The sequence below is a fragment of the Falco peregrinus genome, chromosome 2, assembly GCF_023634155.1.
Source record: "Falco peregrinus isolate bFalPer1 chromosome 2, bFalPer1.pri, whole genome shotgun sequence".
NCBI classification, from domain to species: Eukaryota; Metazoa; Chordata; class Aves; order Falconiformes; family Falconidae; genus Falco; species Falco peregrinus.
This window is the reverse complement of record NC_073722.1, coordinates 76,613,193-76,641,066: the sequence shown is the minus strand read 5'-3', so window position 1 is coordinate 76,641,066 and position 27,874 is coordinate 76,613,193. Positions and strand designations below refer to the sequence as shown.

Genomic DNA, 27,874 nt, shown 5'->3' with positions numbered 1-27,874 from the left:
CAATTCAACTTGAAAACACTCACCAATCCCCACTGCTTCATATATAACAAATACATCAAATACAGTTGTCTCCATTGCTTGCCTGATTAACAAGAGGTTTGTCTGACAACAGCTACAAAAAAGTTTCTCTGGTGTTCTTCTGTGCAGCCCAACAGATTCTAGGACTGAAGAAACAAAACCAAAATCTAATGAACAAGTTGGCATTTAGCTTTCAAATTCAGTTCTTGCATGCCTATATATTAACAGTATATCCTACTCCTCTCTTTAATTTATTCCAAGTTTATACTTTGAAATAATAATGCACACTTCAAAACAAATGAGTCCACAGTTGAAAAAATGAGGTTAGCTTTACCTGAAAACTCTCTTTGTTTTAAAAAATGTTGGGATGTAAAAAACAATGATACACAGGAAAAAATCCTGTCAACTGAAAATCTGATCCTTACAGATTTTCTTCTGCAGTTTTGCTTTGCATTAGCGTGACTGTTTCCTTATAAGTTTGCTGCCATCACAATGGTGTTTTTTTCCTCCAAAACAGAAACACTATGTTGATAATACTTACTTTTATTACGAAAAACAATCACTTTTCTTGTTTGCTTTTGGGGTTTTTTTTAAGGCTATCATAAAATCTCTTAATTTCTAACACTGAACTTACCAAATATCCTTTATTCAGAATGGTGACAAATTCCCTTAGGTTTCATAGGGCTTCTATCAAGCACAATTTAGACTAATTTAGTACTAAGGTAAAGCCAATTCTGGAGAGATACTCACTTACTTTTTTTATTTCAATGGGACCAAAGTTGAGAAAAACAACTTTCACTATTATCAGAAAACTAGCCTTACTTTTCCATTTCATCACACCAGTGGCCTCTCCTACCTACCATTACACACTGCCAACTTCCCTGTACTATGCTTAATTTTTCAGGGCAAAATATTTACTTATCTAATTAGACTCAAGACACAAACAACAACAAATAAGTCAAGATGGTTGGACAAAACACTCTTTATAACATACCCTGAAACTCTGCAATGAATAGGTCATGTTATCCAATATATACGCAAGTTTTTTTCCTTGTTTGTCCTGAGCTGAGAAAGAGCAAGTGTTTTATACATTACTAAAGCAACGTATACATCTTCATACTTCTCTGAACCACCAGGCAGATGTGTCCTTCATAGACCTCTCCCTCACCATCACAGCAAGAGCAAATTCATATGATAGTATATAGCGATGAAAGATCAGAAACAACTATTTAAATTATTTGTAGAACATCACTGGCTCCTAAAGAAGGCCATGCCAGGTAGCATGCAACTGGCCCAAGGAATCCTATGAAAGAGTAAAACCTAAATCATGTAATAGCTCTTTTCTATTAATATCAACATTTTTGTGAAGATCAAGGGAGTTTAAAAGTTACCTACATCAGTAAAACAGGATCTTCCTCTGTAATACTCATTTTGGATAACTGATAGTAACCAAGTTGCTACTGGCTTGCTCCTAAGATCAAACTCATTGCTGAATAAAAAAGACACTTCCCTCCCCACAAGTCTGAGTTTCTACAATTTCTTTTTTTTTTTTTTTTAATCAGAACAAACTCAAAATTCTACAAATCTTTCACCAGAAAAGAAGAATAAAAAAAATAATTCAAACCACTCCCAAAAAAACACACACAGGAAGAATACAGATAAAAGGAAGCATGACCCCAAGATCCCACATACAAACCAAATAACTTAACAAAAGGGCTTTTATCCATTTTGTGTCTTTTTTCATTCTGAAATTCCAACCTGAATCTAGTAAAGCTTTCCTTAGAAAAATTTAATTGAAAACAAAAATATATGGGATTATACTTATTTCAAATACATTAATATTTTCTGATAACACTATCAACTCTAGTCCCAACTGGTATTAATGCCTTAATCACAGATAAAATTAATACACTTAAACTGGATACTCAAGCTCTTGCATTAAGAAATTAGAAATTCTTTTCATTAACACTGTTAGCTAAACTAAGGGGAACTCAAACATACTAGTATAATTGACAACTTGAAGTAACATGGAATAAGAACTAAAGGGAACTAAAGAAGACTTCACATCACTGTTTTGTCATGCCACTTCCCACCCATCAGTGACTGTTGTGCCTTTCATTAGCATAACTAGATTTTAAGTCAGGGACAGAAGAAATAACTGAAAGCTGTACATGGCTATAAACAAAGTTACAGAATGAGACTGGACCATAGTTAAAACTAACAGTTGTTGTTCCTTTGTTTTCTATCAGGAGAAAGAAATAGATTTGCCTTTATGGCACAAGCTATTAAACTCTTAACACTACAAAACATCCAAAGAACAACTCTTACCGACAGCAACTGATTGAGAAATAGTTGCTTTAGCAATCAAAATTACTTCCATACAGCCACAGAATCATGGATTAGCTATAGGTCAGTACACTGAAAAGCTGATATTAATTCAATGTTGGATATAGTGCCATCTGTCCTGGGAACATGTAGTTCTTCTGGACAAACACGCCGCTAGCTGAGCTTCTAGACAAAGCTTGATGTTCAGAAACATTTTAATGATTTGCATTTAATAAAAAAGATTTACAACACTATCAGAGCTGCCAATTAATCCCTTCAGAGAGTGGAAACAGTAACATATTAAATACTTGTCAAGCACCAGTGTATCTACAGCCCTTCAATTTCCTAATGATACTTTGATATGATACATCAGGAATTTGTACAATATGTCATAGAGAAACCAGATGCCTCCCTAACCATTACAGAGCAGTACAGGTTAGTGCGAGAATATCTTGCTTCCAACTTGACAAAACAGAAGTCTCCTATTCACAGGTCAGCATCAAGAATTGCAACAAACTACATCAAGAAAGAGGTGAAAGAATGAACATGTAGCATTACAGGGGAGCGTAAGACCAGACACATGCTACATGAAAGGCTGCTGAAAGATGGCATTCATTTTCATAAAGCAAGTGTTTGAAGTTTTAAAAATAACAAACAAGGCACAGGCCTGAGTTTACCTGATAGTTAATATTTAGTCAATAGCTACCAATATTGTAATTGTAATGTCAATAGTAATTTTTCTAATCAGTTTCAAAGTAAGCCTGGGTATATAAAAACCAGGAACTAGTGATTATTGTAAAGTATCATTTCATATTTGTTCCCCTTTCTGATGTTGTTTGACTGGTGTGAATGGCCCACCTGACATAGCCAACAACTCTGGAAACTAAACATACTGTCAGATTTCAAGCTTGTCTGTACTAATACCAGTCTCATTTCACACCCACACATCAGGCTCCCTCCTACTAGCTAGCCTGGGCTTCTCTTATGCACACAGCTTCCTTATGTCAATCTTGCAATTAACATCCACATCTCCTCCCTAAACGATTCCAACTCTCCTATGAAACATTCAAGCTATGAAGACCACACCCCTCTTCTCACTCCTTCATCAGTCCCTTTTGCAATCTGAGAATAAGCTTCTCTTAGGAAGGCGACTCATAAGTGTTCAGCCCTTTCCACCTTGCAAAACAGCTTATCTAATAAAAAATGGGCATGTACGATGCTGCATCAAGAACCAAATGATACTCATAGTTGTAGATCAGATCAGGGAAGAGATTTATCTGAATTTTCATCTGTCAGCTGACTAGTTTCACTGCAGAAGTGTAAGACGATCCAATGACAAACCAAAGTCTAGCAGCTTCTACCCCCTGTGCAGTTGTAAAAGGGTTTCCTAAAGCTCCTGCACTCAATTTTTAAGCACAGAGAAGAATAATCTTTTCTCCTTCAACACTTTCTGTATCCAACAGTGTACCTGTTAAGAGTCAGAGGAAAAAAAGAGGAGTATATTCTTCACATGACAGGCTTTTTGACTATTTCATATCCCATAGTCCAAATGACACAGAGAGATTCTGAAACTAAAAAAGAAGGAACCTTGCCAACTCAAGAAAACCCCGGTGGACATCTGTTAGATTATCAGTGGCATGCTGATGAAAACCTATCATTGACTTATAGGGTATGTAGCTCACATACTATTTTCTCCAGAAGTTACAGGGCCCTAAGACACTGCTAAAGTGCATTTTATAATCGCCATATATTCATTTCACATGTAAGCAATTACTGTGGTTGCTGTAGGAATATTATCCAATTGTTATGTGCAGTGGAGTATACTGTATAGGTGTGAACAAGAAGAAAACTGAAACACCAAACACTGACAGGATGCTCCAGAGGCCACATTATCTAAATGCAGCTCAGCGCTACTAGAGCCTCTATCTGACATTTTAAATAAGACTCTTAAGACTCAAGCCCACTTTTCAGAGGACAGATATCCATACTGCAAAAACCAGCCATGGCACCCAGCATTCCAAACAGAGAGCTCATAGTTCAGCAAACAGACTTCTATTACGAATTACCTATTACACACACATACACATTTACTTTACCTGCAACTAAAGCATGCCAACACGTCAGTAAGGAAAAAATTGCTCTGGCAGCTGTTCCTTTTGGCGAACAGTCTAGATCTAAAGTTTCTTCAGCTGACAGCTTTCAGCAGCATTCAGCTTTCCACTAGACAAGGAAGAGGCAGAGAAAGTAGAAAGTAAAAATTATCATTCCCTATTAATAGTAATGAATGAATGGATATTGAATGAAATATGAATAGAACGAAGAAGAATGAACAGAATGAGAAGTTAACTACCCAACAACTGAATGGAATCTGGCAGTTTAACAACTGGGCAGGGGGACACACACAACCAATCCATCTTAAAGAGAGCAAGATGATAAAATCTCAAGTATACAACAGAAGCAGTAACGAAGTGTATTCCACAGCATGAGACAGCTCCACACCCAAGATCAGAGCTTTCAGGCCTTTCACTGTTACCTCGTGGAGAAGTCCCTGAAAACACCAAGGCTACCATCAGCTATGAACCCACACCATTGCAGAATCAACCCACATTTCCTTTCTTGCTGCCTTCTGTTCACTACTGTAAACCCCAAAACATTTGCATCCATGCTGCACCTCAAAAACACTTTATGTATCACACACTGAATATGTTTGAGGTAATTAAGAAACTGTTCTGGCTTAAAAGAAACCACTTTTTGGGGGAATATAACTCAAAACCAGAACAAAGTGGTGTGACACTGAATGCTCAAGCTGGCTACACTGCCAAAAAGCTGATTACAAAACTCAGTTTTCAGATAGGAAATGCATCACAACATCATCTTGTTAAACAAGCTAAATACATGCAAAGGCAAAGAAGGAGGGAAAAAGCCACACCTTTCTGTCCACACTGAAGTAATTCATATTAAACTTACATTTGACATGTAACAAGGCTGCACACATACAAAAAACGCAAGTATGAAAAGGGTGTCTATTCATTTACACAGTGCTTAGCATACAAAATTTATTTTACAGACATCTTGCTAACCTGTCTGGCAAAAATTCCTCCAGACTACACAAAATAATTCAAAATAAGGAGGCTGTCAGTTTTTCTGTCTTATAGGCAAGGAGGTAAAATTCTGAAATAGTTTTCAGCATGCTGAAAGGAGTCATGCAAAAGTTAAAAAGATATATACAGAAGGGAGAAAACAATAATTTCACATATACATATTTTTTGACCAAGAACTCATAGTTTCAACCAGGTTCTTCAACAGCTTTCCCATCAAAGTAGCACAAACACCACCCCACTCACCCCCCCAAAAAACCCTAAAAGCTTATTAGAAGATGCTACCAATTTATAGGTCACACATATAGCATGGTTTCAGTACAGATCTCCCTTGCCATTTTATGCTCCTGAATTTTAGGAACAATTATACCAAGCTCCTCCACAGAAGTAACTAGAAATCTTGTAACAGTCTTTTACCATCATTTTCTCCCTCTATTAAAACAAAGAGGTAGTCCTAAAAACCAGCTAATTTCCTCAAATGGAATGATACCACAGTGAATCTCTCTATCCTCCAGATCATCTCTAGAACACTTCCTGCCAGTGCCTTTAATGTAATCCAAATCCAATCTCTTCCTTTAAATAACAAAAATTAAAATATATACCTAATACTAACACAGAATCAGACTAATTAAGAAAATATCAAGAGCTAAGGGTTGAGTTTTTTTGTTAAAGTACCCTTTAAAGAGTATATAAGGATTTTTTTTAAAATTCTGCATGAGGAAAAAAGTTTGTTGGGTTTTTTCTTTTTCCTTTGACCCCAGTTCAGAAAGGTAGAAAGGTACTACTTGGCATGGCACACTAGAGATAAAAAAAAAAAAAAAAAAAAAAATCTAAGAGACTCATCCACATGCTTTTATCTGCCAACATTCCATATGGCCTTTGTTACTACTAGCTGGCTTTCACAACCTGAGGAAGTATGCAGCATTACTGAAATTGTAAAATACTGTTCACAAAATGCTAGCTCACTAAGCCATGATATTTTTAATATAATTCCTTATTACTCAAAATAATTCTGAGTGGGGGCTCTAAAGGAAGATTTATCCATAATTTTTAATTAACACTAACTCCCCTTTTCTTTGCTTCATACATCTATTAAGTCTAGTCATAAAAATAAGATTATAAATTTAATTTGTTAAATACAGTCTTTCTATTTTTGCTTCACTGTATCACTTATCTGTGTAAATTTATAGGTGAAACCTATAATTGTGTTCTTGACCAAGCTGTCCTTTAGCTTAAATATATATTTCCTCCCTTGGATTTATCTTCTTTTAATTTGCAGCACAGCTTAAAAACTACTGTCATACACATAACGAAAAAATCTATAGTCTAAATTAAGTCCTCATGATTGAGGTTTACAAGCTGATCTTTACATTACATCTTACAGCATTTTTCTTTCCTTTTAGCTACGTATGAAATTGTCCACCACAGTGAACAGAAGGGGGGGGGGGGGGGGCAGGAGAACAGACATAGTCCCTATCTATAGTCAGCACAGAAGGTAACCCTGAGTCTCTCTAGAAATCACTGTTTCCAGCAGATGTGGGAAAGCAGTATGCAAGAAGCACCCGTGGAGTGGCCTCAAGTGATCAGCATTTGGGCAGGGGGTGAGTGGGCACCTTAGCACATTTGTTTTAAAGATTCCAGCTTGCTTCAACCTGAAGAACATTTCTTATCCAGAACCACAAGCCTGAAACTGACAATTGGTACAGGAGACTGAAAACACAGCTAATAAAGAACAGAGTCGTATGAGGAACAATTCCATTTCTGATCTAGCTAGTGCATGTTTTCCATTACATGGTTAATAAAATATTATACATATTTAAGAGTGGTGCCATATTATCCTAACATATTTAGTGTTTCAGCTTCAAAGTACTGCAGAACTGACTCAGTGAATCTTTGTCACTACCACTGAGACAGTAAAGAAAAACATAAAGGTCTGGAAAGATTCCCTGATCACACATATGTAAAAAATTCTGGATCTGAAACCTTAACATCAGCCTATGGTAACTTTCCAGAACTTAAGTGCCTTTAGCTTCCCAACTTATTTAAAAGCAAACAAACAAAGCCAAAAAATCCACAAATACACACCCTAGGTTAGAGGGCAAAAGACGACTCTGTCTAGTATATGAAATCACAAGAATGTGAATAATCTAAAGAAATTCCAATTTCCAATCAGCTTTTTTTTAAAAAAAAAAAGATGATTTACAAAGCTGTAATTAGATTAAAGAAGCACAGTTATAATTAAAGAGAAAGCTTCCCCTATTTGTGGCTTAGGAGAGTCATGTTAATCACACAGTATTGTCAGTATATACTTGTTACCAGTTCTCATTTACCTCCATTCAGTACCAGGTAGAAGATAGTAAGAGCACTGACACTTGGATCTCTTTCTAGGCACTGATAAACCATTATTATCAAATACAGTCTTGCCTTATATGACATATTTTTTGAAAAAGCAAGTATTTTGCTTTTGTATCATATACACAGCTTTGTGAAAGCAAGCAGCAACACTGTGCAGAAGTAACAAACAATACACATCTGCTTTCTGTATTGTAAAGGGGGGGGGGGGGGGGGGGCAGAGGGAGCCATAGAGAATGCAAAAGGTTTCTGTCTTCTCATTTCTGAAAACTGAGACAAATGAGGAAAATATGAAATGGTAAAGGAAATGTGCAAAAAATTGGAACTATATTTAACAAAATCTAAAATCATACAAAAATTAGGGGGGGAAAGATATATATCATCTAACACTGCTTTGATAGCCTGAAATTCTGTCCTAAAATGCATGTGATAAGTATATTAAAAAGTTTTAGAACATAAAAATAATCAATTCCTAGTAGTAACCTTCATGAATTAAGATGCTCTATTTTCTATCTTGATATCATCAACATCATAACATAAGGCAGTTTTCAATGTTCAACCCACAGCAGAGCAGTCTGTCAAACCTTCTTTTAATAGGCAGGTTCCAGGACATCCTCAGAATAGCAAAAGCCTTTTCAAGGATTTGTAAGCAAATAGCCAAGCACTAGCCATCATCTTCTACGCAATTAATTTTGTGCTCAGGATTATACTGCATTTTACTTGAGACAAAGTTGTCCTAAGAGACTGTATTGCAACCCACATATCATAACCTACACCACTACCCAGGCTAGGTATTATGAAAGATGCATAGCCTTGTGGTTTGGGAAATTTAAATTGCTTTTCTTATCTTTCCCCTTCATGTGAAAGCCCAAGAAAATAACCAAAAAAAACCCAGAAACCATAGTCCACAGGTTTATGAATCAATACAAATGCTCCCCATAGCAATACATGCCATTCAAAAATTCACAAAAAGAGCAGATGGACTTTAAAATATTAAAACGGAAGCATGTTAAAAATCAGCTTTGTTTCATACATGCATGATGGTAATTAAGAGAAAGAACACATCACAGAAGTGATACATCCTGGGAAACTTCCTTTTGCGATCCAAAAATAAAGCCTCCTAAACTGTTTACACAAAATTGTGCCTATTTGCTTTTGATTTAAAATTCAGTTGACACTGCAGGACTTCCTCAAATCTTTATTTTTCTTCTGCTATTCACAGTTTTGCTCAATAGCATCCAACTGAAATTAAAACCTTTGTTTAATGTCACTGTTGTTACTGTTAGCATTCAGACAAGAAATCTCACACAGTGAAGAGTCATCTCTGTTTTGTGCTGTTACTGGACAATTGATTAAAGGAAAATAGTTAGTGCACCCGAATAAACACAGGCTACAAGGGCAGCACAATAGAGGGTTGTTTACAACATACAGCGGATTACACGAAACAGTTTGCCAAATTATCACTAACACAAGCTGATTAAGTCTGCATGGCAGAAAGCAGACCTTAGCACAGGTCTAGAAGCAGTAAAACCACAGTGGCTTGGATGCAGTGCCATACAAATATGACAAAACTGCTTTTGAAGCTAATCTAGGCATCATCAAAACACATGTCCTAGCACTCCGTGTTCTAGAGTCCTGCTGAGCCAGCATGGGTATAGGCATGCCTGCAGAGCTTTTTTCATGTTGTCTTACAACAAGGAGTTCTAGCTACTTTTCAACAGCCACAGCAACGTGAAGTTCTAAGTCTCACTCATCTTTTCCATGCAGGTAAAAAAGGGGGAGGAAAAAAGAAAAAGAGGCATAATGTTTTAATAACTTCTGGATCCTCCCTGTCAGATGAGACATAATAGTAGAGGGCAGAAAAGGAATTCTCAGTACTGTGCTCTCCCTGGATTTTACAGATTGTGCTGCACCACAGGAACCATCTCCTATTTACCAGTCAAAGGATCAAAAATCACCTTAAAGTCATCTAGTCCTTCCCCCTGTGCCATGGTAATACCCATTATGTTTCTGTCACAACTCACAGATGCTTGCTTCGCCTGTTCTTAAAATTATTCACAACTTTTCCTGATAATATATTCCATACAACGGTGTCTTAACAGCCAAGGAAAGAAAACAGATCATTGTGGGAAACACATATATTTCACATATTTAAACTAACCCTCACTCTCATTTCTCCACTAACTCTTCTTTGAAGCTAAAATAACAGCTCCTGGTTCATTCAGTCACTCCTCCAGATACCCAGGTACTCTTACAGCTCCTCTCCAGACTCCCTCCAATGGGGTTCATATTACCTTCTCTTTAAAAAAAAAATAAAATAAAATTCCATCTTCAAGATTGGACATCTCCCATCAACCAGGAGGCTGTAATTACTTTAAAGAAGCCTCACTACGTTTGAAGTAAGGAACTGGGCTGTGCTGCTCATGCTTTTTCTATGCAAACCTCAGCCCCAATCTGAGAAGCAGCCCTATTAAAAAAACCACTTTTCTAAGGGTAGAAACTAATCATTCTGTGACAGTAGCTTGGTATGATATTCTCTAATTTTACAATTACATAACAGTGTTGACTCTTATTATTCTCATCATCCACTATATTATCTAAATCCTTCATCTATATAAAAACAAGAACAACAACAAACCCCAAACCAAAACATTATCTCATAAGTCCATTCCTAGAGAAAAAAAATGTTTTTCAAGCAGTTTAGCACTTACCTACAGTCAATTCCTCCAGGCATTCTTCAACAAGAGTGAAGTTTTGACATTTTCTATCAGAGTCAAGCTATCAGAGATCAGCTGCTCCTCTCCTGTTAGCATTTTGGAGAAAGAAATTGTATTAGTATAACATGGTTTAATCTTAAAAATAAAATCATATGGGCTACTGCTCATTTTTTTGTCATCTTCTACTGCTTTGGGAGGGTGTAATTCCCAGGAAAAGTACTGGAACAAATAATCCAAGTTAAACAATTGGGTCTACAACTGCTCGTTTCCACTTCCCCTGCCAACACCTGTAAACACAGGCACTATAATCACTCTTCTCAGTGTCACAGTATTACACGCATCCTCCATGAGTGAAGTAACTGCAGCAGCTCAGGGATTACATCAGCCAGCTCCTACCCTTTCAATAGTGTTTTCTAAACACTTCAAACAAACTAAATACTCTATAACTTGTCCCCAGCGTAGGGGTTTAGCGCCTGAACACCATGTTCACCTCCATCTTCTCTTATTAAAAAAAAAGGGGGGGGGGGGGGGGGGGGGGGGGGCACGGCAGGAAAAACAATGAACAAAAAAAACCCCTCAGTCTGCTTTGCACTATCTGTCCACAGCTCCAGTCTTCAAACAGCAGCAAGCCTTCCCTGTCTTTCTTTTTACTAATTTTATATTTCTATAATGACTTTTTGTTACTGTTTTTGAGTTGGCCATTCTGAATGCATTATTTTAATTATGTGTGCTTGTGCTTTATTTTTATACTTGTCCTTGGCAATCTGGCCTGGATTCCCGTTCCCTCCTTGTTGTGTTCCATGTTAAAAAGCTCACCAGCAGCCAAGCCAGCCTCTCACTACTTTTCATATTTTCCTCTGCAGCAGAATAGTTTCAATTTCTGCCACTAATATAACTTCCTGAAGGAACAATATATCTACTTTTTTTTTTCTCTTAAGACACAGAACTAGTAGATAAGATTCATGTTAACCAGACTTAGTCTGCCTTTCTAAAAATCCATTGTTTTATTTTAGCACAAGTCCTCCTTGCCAGACTCTCATTTGCCTACTCTCAGAGAAGTTCGTTATCTTCTAGTTATAACAAAGCTTGGAAGCGCCTACCTTCTGGTTGCTTTCTTCATATTTAGCACTAGGAAAGTTTTACCAAGGTTCTCTAAGAACTTACTAGGAACCTCCATCCTGCCGTACCCTCTAACCAACACTCCTAGGTAATCCTAGGTGATCTGGATGATTTCTGCTAGGTGTACACAAACACCCTCGTTCAGAAAATCTCCCCAATTTGCCAGCCTTTAGTCAGTTCTGCCATGGTAATACCAATATTCTTTTCCTTTTTATTCACACAGACTTCTAGTAGTATTGTTTAAAATTGAAAAGTTTGCTTATTCTGTCATCAACTGATTTTTCAGCTCCCTCATGCCACAGACCCCAATATTCCTGTACTTGAATAAATAATATTTTTTATCTCAGAATGTACTTTGGTATGATGGCTGCTTAAATCATGTTATCTCCTATCACTGAGCCCAGTGCCAAATGCTCCTGAAATGTTGCCGTTGAGTTGATGCCTCTTTTAAACCTGAACTGTTGTTACTTTAAATGTTTGCCAAAACTCTGTACAAATGTTATCACCAGTAATTGAACATGACTTGCTGCCAATACATTATTTTATTCCCCACATTTTAAAATCAAAACAGTAACTTTTCACTTATTGAATCATTGCACATGTACCTGCTATGATAATGATATAACGCACAGCAAGCACTGAATTTAAGCTATGCGTATTTATCACCTCCTAAACTAATACAACATCCATGAAATGGGAGGCATTACTATCACTTCAGAGTTTTAATTTGTCAAGAGGAAGAATCGGGTTACATTTCATTCATCTCTAATTCATTTAACTTTTTCAAATGTATCTGCACACAAAGTAATTCAAATGCTGCTGAATTTCACTGAAGGCTAATGGAAAATGTTAATGCAAATACAAGCCACAAATTCTGCTCACTAATTTTTTCCTTACAGGCAAAGACTAAAAGAAGCATTAATACATGGGAAATTGTTCAGATAGGTTATATATACACCAAAGTCAAATAATTCAGTCATTTTAACTGAGATGACTTGAATGTCAGCAGGACCAAGGTCTGTGTGCCCAGAACTTTGTCCACTCCCTCAGCTACATAAGTCAATCTAACAAAGGGCATCACCACTTCCTTTGACCTTTGTCCCTAGGTCCTTAATATTGGGTAGTAGATACAAATTTACCCATTTTACTAAAAAGTTGCTAAAAACAACACTACTAACAAAACATATAACTTGTAAATAGCACGCATCTCATAAATGCAGTTTAGCAAACTGCCATAGCTGTTTCTCTCTGAGTATTTTTTTTTTCTCAACAATAAAGATTCTTGGTGGGCATGGGTGTGTGAAGTTTTCCAAGTTCAAGGACTCCACTAGCATCCAAGCAAAACAAACCTAGCTCTATCTAGCCTAAGGAAATTCTGCAAAACCATCTCAATAATACTGTGTGTTCTGCTGTATCAACACTAGCAAGTCAGGAATCCCTAAGCACTGGGCTGTTGCTGGCAAACAGCACCACTGTAAAAATCATGCCAACAAAATACTGCTGAAGGCAGGTGTAACCACCGACATCCATAAAACCTCTGTGTTATCTGGCAGTCAGTTCACATGTTGTTCACGTTGCTGGGACCAAAACACTAAGAACAAAACTAATTGTGAGAGCAAATCAGTTTCTGCTCTCCATGTTTAATTTCTCCATTATTCTTTTTATGGGTTTTTTTTTGGTTTGGTAATTTGTTTTGGGTTCCCACACATACACTCTTAAGAAAATCTACTTCTACTTCACACGCTCCTCATCCTATAAAAATGTATCAAGAAGCTGCTGAAGAACTTTCTAATTGTTTACCTGAAACCACTCCAAGCAAGGAAGCAGAATTAATCTTAAGGCAAGTCAGCAATTTAGAAAGGAAATCAACCTGTTACACCTATTGCTGACTATGTGTTCTATGCTTCTCTGTACTGAAAGGCAAAATGGCCAATTAAAAAACAAAACAAAAAACCAAAAAAAAAGCGCAAAACCACCTCAAAGTAACAGACCAACTGAATGTACTAATGCTTTGAAACTCAGAATCACAAATCCCAATATGACTGATATTCCCAATCCACACCACAGGCATTCCAAGGACATTTGGGTGGTTCAGTAACAACATCAGAGCAAAACAAGTGCCAACACACACCCTTTTTTGAAGACATTAATGGTTTGCAGAAAAACCTTTGGCTGCTTAGCACCTGTTATTGCTGTACCTCAGTCAGGCACACAGGAAATAGAACATTGAATAATTCTAAGTCACACACAGAGAGGAACAGAGCCCTCACCTCCATAATGAATCCACATCTTGCTGTGGTTGGTAGCACATGCTTCCTGAGAAGTCCAGCATTTGAAAAATCAAGTGAGTTTCTCAAAAGGGGCGATAAGCTTTTGTCCTCCATAGGCTTTCTTACAGGAATACTGAATTCATGGCATTATACTAAAACATATTCATGGCACCAGCAAAGTGTGTGTGTCACAAACATGCACAGAAGAAACAGCACAGAGAGTTTAATAAAGTGCATGGGTCCAGTGTAAAAGATACGTATCCTAACAGAAACGCTACTCTCAAGGTAAGGACAGTACAGTGGTGAAGCAGCAAGCCAGATTATTTCTCCCTCTCAGGTTTGTTACATTAGGGCAGGAGCCCCATAGCAGCAAATTAAGTTAACATAATTCAGTAAAAACCCACACTACTTCATTGACCTGGCTGCGCAACAGCAAATTTTCATTTGTTGCTCTTTGACTTGTGTGTCAAAAAACAAACGTGAAAAATTTTCATTATTACACATATATTAATTGTTCATAAAACTAATTCAAAAAGAAAAAAAATTTCTTCCATCCTGCTCAGAGGTACTTGAGGTTTTACAAAAGGTTTTGTGGATGCAAATGGAATCAATTCCTGAGCAGTTCAACTCTTCAACTGCCAGCACAGTGCAATAAAAACAGCCAACAGTTAAATTTAAGTTACAATTCAAAAGTTTATTGGCATATACATCTCGCCAATAGCTTAAAGACCTCGGGTTTTTTGTACATTAGGAAATCCTTCCAGCTGCGAGCTCTTTTGCCAGCATCACTTTACCAGTTCCCCAGGCAAACAAAGCTACTACTAGAGTACTCACAACTTTATGCCTACTTATATAAAAGTTTTCACAGAAATAAATCCTACCCTTCACCAATATATACCACAGGAAACATATAAAAAATGAACTAGAATTAGAAGGATGAAGGGCACAATTGTCCTTCAGGAACAGTTATTTTTGCAAAGAACCTAGCACATGTTTTTATTCTCACATAATCTTTTTGCGTGCCTGCTTCCCCCCCTCCCTTTTGTGGTTTTTTTTTTAAACCAAACTCGACAAATTCTTCTAAGGCATGCAACTGTTTAAATGACCAAAACTTGTGTCTGTGTTTGTAGACTACAGTAGAGGCACAAAGGGAGATGATGACATTTGACTATGCTTCTACAGTTAAACAGCAGAAATTACATAATGAAAAATTGCCTAATACTTTTAGCACTGATCTAGCTATGTTATTTCCCCACACAGAAGCAGATAACATGTCATCTACAATGCCAATTATGATTAGACCAGAATTAACTGTCATGGTCTGTCATCACTGTGCAGGTAGGCAATGCAGCATTACCTCACAATTTGACTATTTTATTTTAAAAAAGAAAAAAAAAGAAAAAGAAAAAAAAAAAGAAAAAAGAAAGAAAGTAATTGATTTCCCAATAACTTACCATCCATGGGGAACCACTGCAGTTTGAAACACAATAAATTTCAGAACAAATTCTGCAACTGCTATGAAAATGTACTGCATTCAGGTCAGGAATAATGAGAGTCAAAGCCCCAACTACATCTTACGCTAACTCAGGATCTCATTCCTCCTTTTCAGGTGGCAGTTAATTTTGGAGGAAAAATACTGTTACACATATACATGGAACTAAGGTTCTGGGCCTCTTGCATGCAGATAATTATATTGGCGTCATGTTTCCAAACTTTCCTCTGTTAACTAAAGGTAATCTCACTAAATATCAGAGGCAACCCATTCTTAGATTGTGTCTTCACATGCCTTGAGCCTCTACCACCACTGTCACTGGCTCTTACCTTACCCTGCTCTGCTTCCATTCTACATGGAATAGCCTCACCTGGACTTGCCCTTCAGGATCACCTTTAATAAGAATTTTTTGCCACGTGGTTTAAAATGGAAAGCATTCTTATTATACCATCAATGAGTCATTTACTAAAAGATACCTACATATAATAATAGGAAATCTTATGATCGATGCCTGTGACAGAAAGCAAAGCAAGATGTATTCCTAAAAAGCTCCTCAGTCTTTGTAACATTAACTTTAGCTGTGAACACTTCACTACCATCACACCACCTCTAAACTTAAGCTGACACTTTAAAATGTACTAGCATGTGTATATGTATTACACAGGAGTAACTACTGCCAGAACCACTTATTGCTGCATGTGTTTACAAGTGCAATCAAAACTGTTCTTTCAATTCAGTCCAGTCAGTCTTCAGACTTGATCCAGGTCTAACTGACCTGTTCCCCATGACACTGTGAAGTCCTAGCTCTACTTTCCAAATGGATTAATTCTAACAGGAAAAGTAATTGCTTCTTGGAGGCTCTTCACATGAGTTTTAAAAAGTACAGCAATTCTTACAAAACAGCCATACCAGCAGCTACTTATAAGCCTTTATTTGGCCGCTATGCTGTACTGCAAAAAGGACCGGAAAAAGATCAGAATTTCCAGATCACTACTGCCCCAGCTTTCGACCAGTGCAGGCCTTTGTAGCCTCTTCTGGAAGCACCCTGAGGCTATTTGTCTCGATTCGACACCATCAGATCATTAAAAATGCATCGATAACATATCTAAAGTATAGGCATCCACTGTTGTGTAATAGATTAACTGAAACAAACCCCCAAACAGGACACAAAGAGCACTATTTTGCCAACAGCCTTCCTTGATGCCCTCTTTCCTGCGGGCTTCCTCCAAGGGGGATAAAGTGTATATTTTGTTCTGGGTTGTAGGTCAGTCTTACCCTAAATAACTGATTACGCTGAGAAGAAACCACGAGTAAGGAAACAATGCCAAGTCAGCATGTTTGAGTACAGGAGTCAGAGTTTAAGCATCTCTAAACAAAAATGTAGTTATAAAACTGTTAAAAAGGGTGACTGGAACAAGAGGTTACAAAAGCTCTGTTCTCAACAGCACCTAATGAACACAACAAACATATCAGCTACTCTAGACATGCCATAGAGCAGAAAGAAGAGAGAGAACATCTCTCTCAAATGTTTGTGAGAAACTTCTAGTCACAATAACATACCTGGATGCAGAGATCTGCATTTTTAAAACAAACTCAATATGCAATTTAAAGAACTAAACAAGATTTCCGTAAGTCTAATTAAAATTTGAAAAGCCCTTGCAATGAAACCTTTTGCAAGCATCAAAAAGCAGCATTTGTATACTAATAAAGATATGCAAGAGTGGAACAGCAGCATTTGTAAGTTCTTTTTTAAAAAAGCCTTAAAACTTGATGTACATCGAAGTAATCTTGATAAAACTTCAATGAACAGTTTAACTGAGAAACTGATGCTTCAGATGGTACTGAGAGTCTGTAAATCTGAAGACTTAAGCTTAACAGGCATCGATGCATTAGTATAATCTTTTGAAAGGAAAATACATCTATAGATTTCTAAAACTGTTTCATGCCAAGATCAAATAAAACCACGTCAGCAGCAGTCTCTCCAATTTTGGTTCTCTTAAGTTTCAGACTGTATGAAGTTTCGTATCCCAATTTTTACCATTGCCACCATATAATTCAGACACAATATGGATACAGTGAAGTTTAAATAAATAAATAAAGATGTAAATGAAGTTATGTTTCTTTCGTGGGCTTTGGCAATACATTTTTCATCATTTTAATAGAATTCACTTATTTTTCAAAGCACATATCATCAATCACTTTGACTCAATAAATAGATTAAAATAGCTGTTAGCAGAAGTCAATTGAAAGCATTTGTCTTGAGATGGGTAAGAGAAAAAGGCATCTGGATGTTCTATCGGCTTCACAACTGCCATACTCCCATCAGTATAATCTTGGTCTTCGTAATTACTTATACTTTACAAAGTAGATTGTAAGTTTTTCTGCCTTTTCCATCTCCCTCTGACCTTCCACACTCATTAAAGCAGAGCCAGCGAGAAAAAAAAGCATTACAGCATTAGGTCCTAATTCTTAGATTAGTTTCAGATCAGGCGGACTCTTTATACACTGCCCAGCAGAAGTAAGACAACACAAATAATGTGAAAACCCTAATCCAACTTCACTCCTTCGGGTATTATAAAAACCTTTCAATTGCCCTTTTTTCTAAAAGGTTTACTTCTAGAAATTATTATATAAAACCAGCACAGGCCAGAAACATAGGTCTGTATGACCTGATGCTATTACCATACCGGTGTGTGTGAGATCTCTTTGAATTTATTCTCACTCCCTCCTCTCTCTGAAAATGAAAACAAGATAAAAGCATCATGCTTCAGCACTAACAAGACAAGGTCCTGAATCCTTCTTATAGCTATGAGGAGAAATAAAAACTGTCGTGCAGATGAAAAATGAAACTGTAAATTCTTGCGGATCATCAGTTTCACACCGATCAACAGAAAACATCTGGACAGAGAAAGGGCACTGCCAGATTCTGATGTCTTTCTCAGTTCAACCAGAAGTGGTATGGCAGCATATAATACCATCATACGAGGCGTGTTAATGCTAATCAGAAAATCAATCACACACCCCAAGGAGGAGGAAATCAGACTGTAAGAAACAGCTCCAAATACTACCAAGTGTGCCTTAGCATTACTTCTCAGGTACAAGGAACCATTATGCCCCAAGCTGGCAAACTGTCCTACACCAGCAGGCTGGCCCCACGCACAGCCTCTTAACAGCGTTTGCCCTCCTGCACCTACAGATTTGTCCACACAGAGCACCTCAAAACCGTGCCGAGTTACTACCACTGCCTTGGGTGACAGAACACCCACAAGACCTTGGTAATAGTTCCTCATCGCCTCAAAGATCAGAGGGAGCAACGCAGGGATCGCTTCACCAGGGCACGCTGCCTTCTCTAGTTACTGGGGCCCTGGAGTTGCTGGGCTCTCTATTTTCCTTTAGGATCCTAAGAAAATATCAAAGGAGCCTTCAGTGATTTGGTGTGTGACACAGTAAGTGTCCCGAAGGAAAATAATAATAATAAAAAAATCTATGTTACTAACCTGTTAAAACAGAAGCCCGAACCCAAACTGGCAACCCACGACCAGGGTCAGGCTGCTAACAGACCTACACAGAAATAAATACCTGGCACTATGCAAAGCGTCACACCTGTGGAGAAAAAGGCTTCCCTGAACCCCAGGCGCGCACCCCGCTCTCACCTGGGCGCTCGCCCGCTCCCCGCTCGCAGTCCTGCGCCAAGTTGGCGCCCAGCGCTGCCCAGGTCGTCCTACAAACCAGCAGCGGAAAAGCCGAGCCAGGAAGATAAAGGGGATTAGGCAGGCATTACTTGCAGTGACCTACATACTCCCCTCAGCACTCGCAGCCCTGAGGCAGGCGGCAGCCGCCCGGCTGCGGGGGGCACCGGCCCACCGCCCCACCCCGCCGACGAGGCGAAACGGCGGCGAGACGCCTCCTCAACTCGGCGCCCAAACCGGGGCGGGAGCGGCTGCGCCCGGCGCGGAGGCCCCGCCGCCAGGTCCGCGGCCCGTCCCCAACCGCCGCCACCCCCTCATGGCTCCCGCCCCGGGGGGCCCAGCCCCTACCTGGCGCGGGCGGTGGCGGAAAGTTTCCCCGGGGAGGGGTGAGGCAGGCTCCGCTCCCTCTCTGCCGAAGCGACCGGCTCTGGGAGGGAGGGGAGGGGAGGGGAGGGGAGGAGGGAGGCGGCTGCCCAGGTGAGTCGCCGTCAGCGACGGGGCAGCCAGAGCCGGCGCTAATCCCTCACGAGGAACCCCCCTGAAGCCCGCCCTCACCGAGCGCCCCAGAGGCTCCGTCCCCTCAGGGCGGGCATCTTCCCCCCCATCCCGGCGGGCGGCCTCAGCTCGGCACTGGCCGCCGAGTTTGTGTAAGTGGGGGGCCGAGCCGCTGAGTCAGAGGGGCGGGGAGGAGCCGCGACCTGGCGGGGTGAGGCCTGGCCCAGCCCGCGGCGGCCCCTGGCGGGCGGCCGGGCCGCGCTCGCCCCCTCCGCCCGCCGCGGCAAGAGCGGGCGCGGGCGGGGAGGCGTCGGGCGGCGCCGCCGGCTTTGGAGGTAGTTAGTTGTGGTTGCCAGGTGAGGCTGGCTCGGCCCTGAAAGAAACACGCTCCTGGCGCAAAAATAAATACATGAAATTTTAAAAGTTAATGTTAAAAAAAAAAAAAAACAAAACTGTGGTGGGTAGGCCCTGTATAGACCACAGGAGGAAGGTGGCCCCAGTTATGTGAGTGACTGTACGGCACTGTTTTACCCACCCCTCTTTAATTTTTCGTTAATATTATTACCTTTTTTGTTGTTGTTTTCCTTAGCTGATACTGCGGCATATGAGTGTTGTTCCCTGTCGGCAGAAAATGCTGGTGTTCCTGAGGTGTGCCTCTCGAGTGCTCTCATATGGCCTCAGGGGCCCGTCACTTCGTTGAAGCGGTACCGGTGGGAAGATTCACCGGCCGGCCATTTGCCTGGACCCTCCTGGAGGGTTACTCACATGAGTAGCGAAGAAAGTTTCCTGCCATCAACTTCCCCTACATGGAAAACCTGCAAACCAGAAGTACCATTTTTAGATCTAGCCCATTGTACTTACAAATTAGAATTAGAGATAATTCCCTAATGATACAAGCTATATGGTTCTTATTTTAAATACGTTACTATAACTGTGATAGACTGCTGTGGTGAATAGTTAAGCATGGTTCGATATACTATTATGTCTTCTTTTTTTTCTTCTTTTTAATGGCTTCAAATAAATTAATTAGACTGTCAGGGTACTGATTGTGATTTTGCTAATGACTCAAAATAGGAATAGATGCTGGCCTATTTAGAGTAATGGCTCATTTAAATAAATGTATAATAGAATTTACCAAGTGTAATGGTGTTCTCTGTGAGCTCAGGAAGCATTTTCTCCAAATACTCTATGTAATCAAAGAATAATTTACCAAGATTACTAACTAACTAGATTCACACAAGCTAACTCACACCTAAGTATGCCAGAGTTAAGATTTCCCAGCCCAGGACAAAACCATCATCCAAAAATCCATTCAGAAATAAAACTGATCTAACATAAGTGAGGTTCTTCCATTTAGAAAGACTGGAAGAATAATTGGTTCTTGGAAAGTATCTTGACAGGCACTGAGGCTAAATCTAAGCTTGGGGGGTGGGGGGAGCTGCCATTTCCAAAGAGTGTATTTCCTCCCTCTTGTGCTGTTGTTCGTTGTTTTCAGAACTGCAAGATGAAACATCAGTTCCATGTAATTCTTTATTGCAAATGCTATGGTAGAAGTGCTCAGCACAGCTGCTAATGTCATCCCTCTTACAGTCCGAATCCAGAATCTGTTACCTAGATGTCTGCCCGTGCATGCCTCTGCTGGAGAGGTGTTTACCAATATTAGATCTGGTATTTCTTACCATTCATTCAGGATGTGGCTTCTGTGTGCTACTATACAGCTTGGGTATAGAGCTCTATACTATATATATACTATAGAGCAGGTGGGTGCCATTCAGTGGCTAGCTTGGGAATTTGGTAAAATTGTCTAGAGGACTGTAGCAGACGTTGAGAGGATATTTCTGCTTAAATTGTTTGGTCTCAGAAGCATGGGAACTGTCAGCCAGCACACAGATGAAAGATGCCCTTTGTGTGAAACATTTCATAATAAGTAGATCATTAAGGAGTGAGCCTCTGAATCAGTGCCTGTTACGGATGCAGATATAATCTGTTTCACTTCTTTCTACTGCTGCTCTAAACATTTTAAAAACACTCCATAATTCTTTTTCCTGTGGTAATTAGGTTGAATCCAAGATAGCTGTCCCTTTACATCCCTATCATTAGATAAGCTGTTCTATCACAGTTAGAAGAGATGGAAGTGTAAAGATGGCTTATCACAAGCTCCCACTAATCCTCCTGCTGGCCCTCTTTGTTCTGAAGGCATTCTTAGCTACTAAGAAATGCTTCACCCACGTATAGGAGTAAGAGGTATAACACTTGAACCCAGCACAATTGACTGACAAGATAGTTGCAAGTAGTAGAAGTAACACAAGTTTTAGTGAACAGCATTTGCCAGTCTTGAACGTTGTGTCATCAGTACAATGGTGCGGTGCCTCTAGTGATGTTTAAGCAATAATTACAACTAAGTTTGTATTTACAGTAGTTAGAAAACATAGCAACATGTATGCTCTTAGTTTTGGTTGCCAGTTTTAATCCACAGAAAGCTCAGGCTTAAGAAATTCCAGAAAGTTTCTGCTTTCTGCTACCCAGGGGCGTGCCTGCAGCATCAGAAAAAAATTTACTGTTGCAGATAAAAATGACCAAGTGTATCCACCTACATAAACCAGACTGCTTTTAGAAGACCTCTCTTACTGTAAATGTCTTTAACTTTTTCTTTCATGTTATTATTTTAAAGGTGTATAAACAGTTGTCCATTAAGAAGTGTGGACACTTTCTGCAAAGATTTTAACTACACTTTCCAGTTACAAGTGTACTGCAAATAGAGGATCTACAAGATAGAAAGAGTTTAATTTAAAAAAAAAAAAACAACAAAACTATGTGACTGTCAACAAACTAGAATGCTCGCTGTAAATTAAGTGACCCCTGAGCTACCCCATTTAAGACAGATTTTTCATAGATGTGATCTAGATATCATCTCAGTAAAACAAACCTGTACTACATTTGCTTCTTAGCAAGATACCTGATTTCCAGGAAAACCATTAGAGGATAAACATGTCCTGTTTAAGAATGAAGAGGAATACTGGAATTTTCCAAGTCATGTTATATGCTATGTCGTGACAGCCTTTCTTCCTCACCTTCTGTGAACAATAGAAAAAAAGTCTACTTTAAATCTTCAGAACGGTCCTTTAAGAATTTTCTCTATCCATACCCTAAAACCTTCGTACTAAGAAAGAAAAGCACTATATTTTAAATGATTATGAAAAACTATTTGACACTTCTACCTAAATCGTACTTCATTTGAATGGGGTAAACCACATTTATCCATTAATGTTCAAAGATGTCCCCAAATTTTTTTGAGATATGGTTTTGCAGATATTCTGCTTCAACACACAATTTACAATGTAGTACCATTCTAAAACCATTAGTATGTGAAAGATAAATGTTATATTACCATGGATACAATCCAGACACCTGGATAGACTGGTAACTAATAAAAATATTTATACAGACTGGAAATAAATGTTACCTCTAAGTGTCTGTACTTTGATGAACAATTTCAAAGATTTCAAAATCTATCTTAATTGGTATTTGTTGATTTACCTGTTTCAAGATGACTCTTTAAACACAAGAAAGTTTGTTACAGAAGTTATATGATGGGTTTTAGTTAAAAGCTCACCTTTGGCCATTATAAATCAATGATTTATGAGACAAACCAAAATAAGTTCACTGGCCCTTTAACAAAATTATTTCTCCTCTTTAAAACCAGATTTGGTTATCTATGATACATTGTAAGGGCCTGACACTAATTTTGAGAATAAGTTAATTCACCCTGCTCCAAAACTCAGTTCATTCATAGCCTGTAATTTCTCATGTGCTCTAAAATGGCACAGGTCAGCACTGCTATCAAAAGAAGTAATCTTGCCTTTTTCCACCCATTCTGCCCCTCCTTACACTTTCATCTTCCCTGATGCAGTCAAAGAAAATCTATGCAGCTGTTTAATAAATGAGATCAATTCCCTGATCCAGATTAAAATTAAACCCCCCTTTTTTACAGTTAACTTTAACATGGATCAGTTCTTTGATCTGGTTCACCTGCCACCACATAAATCCTTACCCTGGCATATGAGAGGGAGCAGCATGAGGGCAGGAATGATCTGGGACACCATAAATTAGCACAAAGAATATGTGAAGCTGAAAGTATGATTCAAAAAATGTCTTTTAACAGATAGGCATGTAAAAGCAATTGTGCTCTATCCCATTGTTTGTGTTTTTTGCTGGAGAGTATGTGTCTAAAGCCCACGCTGTGATATGTCCTCTGCATTATCTGAGAACTTGCCTTAGTCCTCTTCAGATACACTCTTTTAATGCTCTGAAAACACAGGGCTGGACCCTGGACTTCTGCTGTAAATCCTTCAAGCTGTGTATTTAGGGAGGAGGTGGGCAGCTGACAACTTTTTTTTTTTAAAAAAAAAAAAGCCTCCCTTCTCACAAAACAAGACAAAACCTCCTTCCTCCTCTGTCATCTGCTACTGTTGCAGGATTGAAAATTTTTCGGTCTCTCATAGATTTCTTTAGGATTTGCTAAACCACCCCTGCCAGCGAAGATTTATGTCTGGAGTCTAGCAAACAGCTTACCTTAAGAATACAGCTGAAGGATATTTAACTGAAATACATCCCTAGAGGATGAGTAGCAGTAGACTCTTTAAAGGCTCAGTCCTCCTTTTCTAATTACAAGTTATACTCCAAGGTCCAGTGGGAGCTTTGACCAAGAGCCACATAACACATTTATTAGTGAAAATTAGGTTATCAACGTTATTCTGCCTTTCTGGTTATGCAGACTGTGATTAGGGCAAACATGATATTTAAGCAAACGGAGCCAAAGCTACTCTTCCATAATCTGTAACCGTCACGCATGTCCCATCACAGTCAATGGGGAAAAAACATCCATGATTTCTATCCCTAGCCCTTCAAAGTCACCTCTGACAATCTGCATTTAATAATTTAATTATCTCAGATTTTAAAAAACCAAAATGTTGACAGCTCATCAATAGGGAGAATTTTAGTAAACCACAATAACACTATTGAACACTGGCTCAGATACAAGGCCTCCTCCCAACTAATCACAACACAAGCTAATGCAAATACCTTAGAAAAGCACTTTCTTATTAATACCTACACAGTGTTCTCCCTGTTTTCATAACGCCTCCCTTAGTTTTCACTATTATATTGCCCTCCCAAAGTTACACTTCTGTCTGCTTCCATAAAACCTTCTACTTTGTCATCCTGATAGACCACCTTTTTTGTAGACTCTCTAATCACCAAGCTACTGACAGTGGGAAGTAGGTTACCTGCAATACTGGAAAATCCTGCAGTCTGTGTTGCATGAAGCCTATCTGCCAGATGTGAAATCAGGCATATCGGATTTTTTTTTTTTCCTGAACTAATATGAATTTGCACCTGCTGAAAATTGTTACTGAGAGAGGAAAAAAGAAGGTGTCATACTGTACAAGCCCACTGGTCTCTGAATAGTACTACTGTCCAGCTGTGTGCCTGGGAAGATGCAAGGATAAAACAAGCCATGAAATATCATATATGTCTGCATGTCTTTCTTACACTACTTAAAATACAATGAAATATTAGTAAGTACCATTCTTGTGTGATATATGAATACTGATTTCCTCTATAAATGGGCCAATAGTAGACAGGAGATGAACCATTCAGCTGCTAGGCAAAAAATCTATAGTGAATCAGAGAGTAATTCTTGGTAGTGTTTTGTTCCCCTGCATGTGCTTTTTTGTTCCTTGCTTGGGTCTGGAATGAAGTGATTCTTCACCATTGTCAGGTACTTTATGAAGTCAGTAGATGTTACTTTCTACAGAGAAAATAAGTGACAGAGATAAGACTTGCAAAGGAGGAAGGCTTTGCTTATATTTCTTGCATACGATGTACAGAAGGGTTTTATTTCCTGGAAACTCAGTTGTTTTTAATGATTTACATTGCAGCTTAACTTCTCATCAGAGTTTATGGCTGATTGTTAAGAATTGTAAGTATAAAGTTGTTAATTGAGAGAAGTTTTTACTTAATCTTTTGGGGAAAAAATCTCTTTTTTTTGCCAGTAATGGTTTTATTTATGCCAAATAAATACTCAGTGCAAGAGAAAAGCTGAAATAGAAAGTTTTACTGAAATCCTCAGCAATTTGCTGAATTAGAGGTCAATGGCAGTTGGAGATTTGGGGTCAAATATCAACATTAGTAGGTGCCTGAATTATTTTAAATAAATACATCCTGTTGGGATTTTTTCAAAAGCATCTGGCAGGTGAGAAGTGCTCATAACACTTTGCATTTAAAAATCATTGGATAAAATACACAGACAGCATAAGGATCAAAGACCAGTCTCCAGTGTCTCTTTCTCTCCCTTTGAAATCTAGTTCCTATTTGCAAGCTACTACAACCAGCTGGAACAATCATGCTCCTCTTGCTTGCTGTTCCTTGGCTTGAGTTCCTTGCAGCATAGTACTCCAGCTTCAAAAGACTCCCTAGTTTCCTACTTTGTATAAATTGATGGGTAAGAAACATTGATGCAGGGAAGGAAAGATGAGTTTGAATTTCTTTGGTTGAGTTAAAATTAAGCCCTGCTCTTTTATTTTGTAGGCAAATGATCTATTAATGTACTATTTCTAGGGCCAAAAGCAGCTCCTCAGCAGATGTGTTCTGAAGAAAGTTCCCTTCAGTTCTTTCTAAAAGCAGTTTCTAGAGTCTGGGTGCTAACTAAATAAAAATCTTCATTTGGAGCCCTAACTCATACACTGAATCTCCAGAGAGGACAGGATTGCAGTTACACTCTTCTATGTATTGCATAGTCCTTTAGCTAGATCCAAGCAACTCCCTGCTCAGTGGAGACTTCTTGAATGGCCTTTGTAAGGGGCTTGGTTGTCCCCATGCATTCCATGAAGGACCTGTAATGCAGGTACGAATTTCAATCTAGCATCTGAAAGTTAGGCAGTACCGCCACTGTTGGAAACTGGGTTGTAAACTTCCTTGCTGAAGGCAAAATAGAGAACCAGAAATAGTCAGAATTATAGTTCAAGGGAATTTGTTTTTCAGCTGCCTTTTTGAGGTGTTTCTGTTGTGCTGCTTTGTTTTTCCTATTTTTCCTCGTACTTCTTTCCCCAGAATGAGATTCTGTAGTATTTTACTTGCATTAAAGGAAACTCGCATGTGGTTGCCATCTACTTCTACAAAGAAACAGAAAACAATAGGTAGTTAGTATCCTAAATAGACTGGATTATATAATGAAATTATATTAATTTTTAACTTGAGCTGTCACAGTTCAAGAAATATGGCCTAACTGTACAACATGAGTTGTACACGCTTGTCCCTGAGAAATCAGTTATAGTTTGCACATCCAAGAATTTGTACTTTTACAGAATGTAATCTGTCAGATACTAGTGCCTTGAGATTCTTTATCATAAGAAATTACTTGTTCAAGTGCAAGCTGGACACCCTTGTTTTAAAAAAAGTATAATTTTTAGGGACTCTGTCCTTTAACATGTAGTCACTGGAAATTGCAATCCTGATGGAATTCAGTGTTTTTCATTTGTTGGCCCTGGCAGCTGTGCATTAGTAAAATAAATAAATTAAATAAACAGCAGCATCTGTTCCAGTCACTAGAGGCTTATGGCTGGAGTTATTTGCATTGGATGGGGGGAGAAGCTGTAGTAGAGGAGCTCAGTTTTCCAGAGCAGAGATTAGTGGAATCACTAGGAATAAATATGTAGAATTGTGTGACCTGTGGGAAATATCTCACCTGCCAAATGATGACACTAACTAGTATTAAAGTCTCAAGTCCTCTAGCATCTATTCTGCATTATTCATAGGAGTAGGAATATTCAAAGACCTAATATGGTATCAGTCTGTATCTTATTAAAAAGAAAACCTGTGGCGTAGTTGAGAACCTAAGCCTGTGGGGGTTCTTTTTTAAGTTCATTATTCTTGGCTCCAGGATACCTTACCCTGTATATGTATATGAATAGCATAAGAGTGTGTGTGTGTGTCTGTATGTACATATATATATATATTTGTGAATATACACAGAATTCTTTGTGTGCATGTGTGTGTGAGTGAGACTGGATAACACATACATGACCTTACACACTATAGTCAAGATGGTCTTGTTTTGATAACTAAGCAATAAACGTATTGAGTAGCTGTGATGCACAGAACGTACAACAAGGTGATCTAATAATGCCTCAGGATTCAAACGCCATCAATCTCTCCATAAGCCTGGAAGAGCAGTCACAAAGTAGGTATTCCTATACTGTATTCTTACCTGAGAAGTTAATCAATGCTCTGTTACCGTTCT

At 38.7% G+C, this 27,874-nt stretch overlaps 1 protein-coding gene across 7 annotated transcripts in view; it reads right to left on the bottom strand.

The window, feature by feature from the left end:
* FHIP1A (FHF complex subunit HOOK interacting protein 1A) overlaps positions 1 to 19,726 on the bottom strand; it is a 96,232-nt gene extending 76,506 nt beyond the window's left edge. For 5 of the 7 annotated variants that reach the window (XR_008745736.1, XR_008745735.1, XR_008745737.1 and 2 more), the window contains exons 1-4: positions 19,636 to 19,726; positions 19,045 to 19,112; positions 10,505 to 10,596; positions 4,440 to 4,563 (exon numbers count right to left, since the gene is read on the bottom strand). The gene's annotated coding sequence lies outside the window, so the exon portion shown is untranslated. The remainder of the gene's footprint in view (positions 1 to 4,439; positions 4,564 to 10,504; positions 10,597 to 19,044; positions 19,113 to 19,635) is intronic. The other 2 variants (XM_055795483.1, XM_055795482.1) reach the window with 1 other exon arrangement.
* Between the last annotated feature and the right edge of the window lie 8,148 nt (positions 19,727 to 27,874).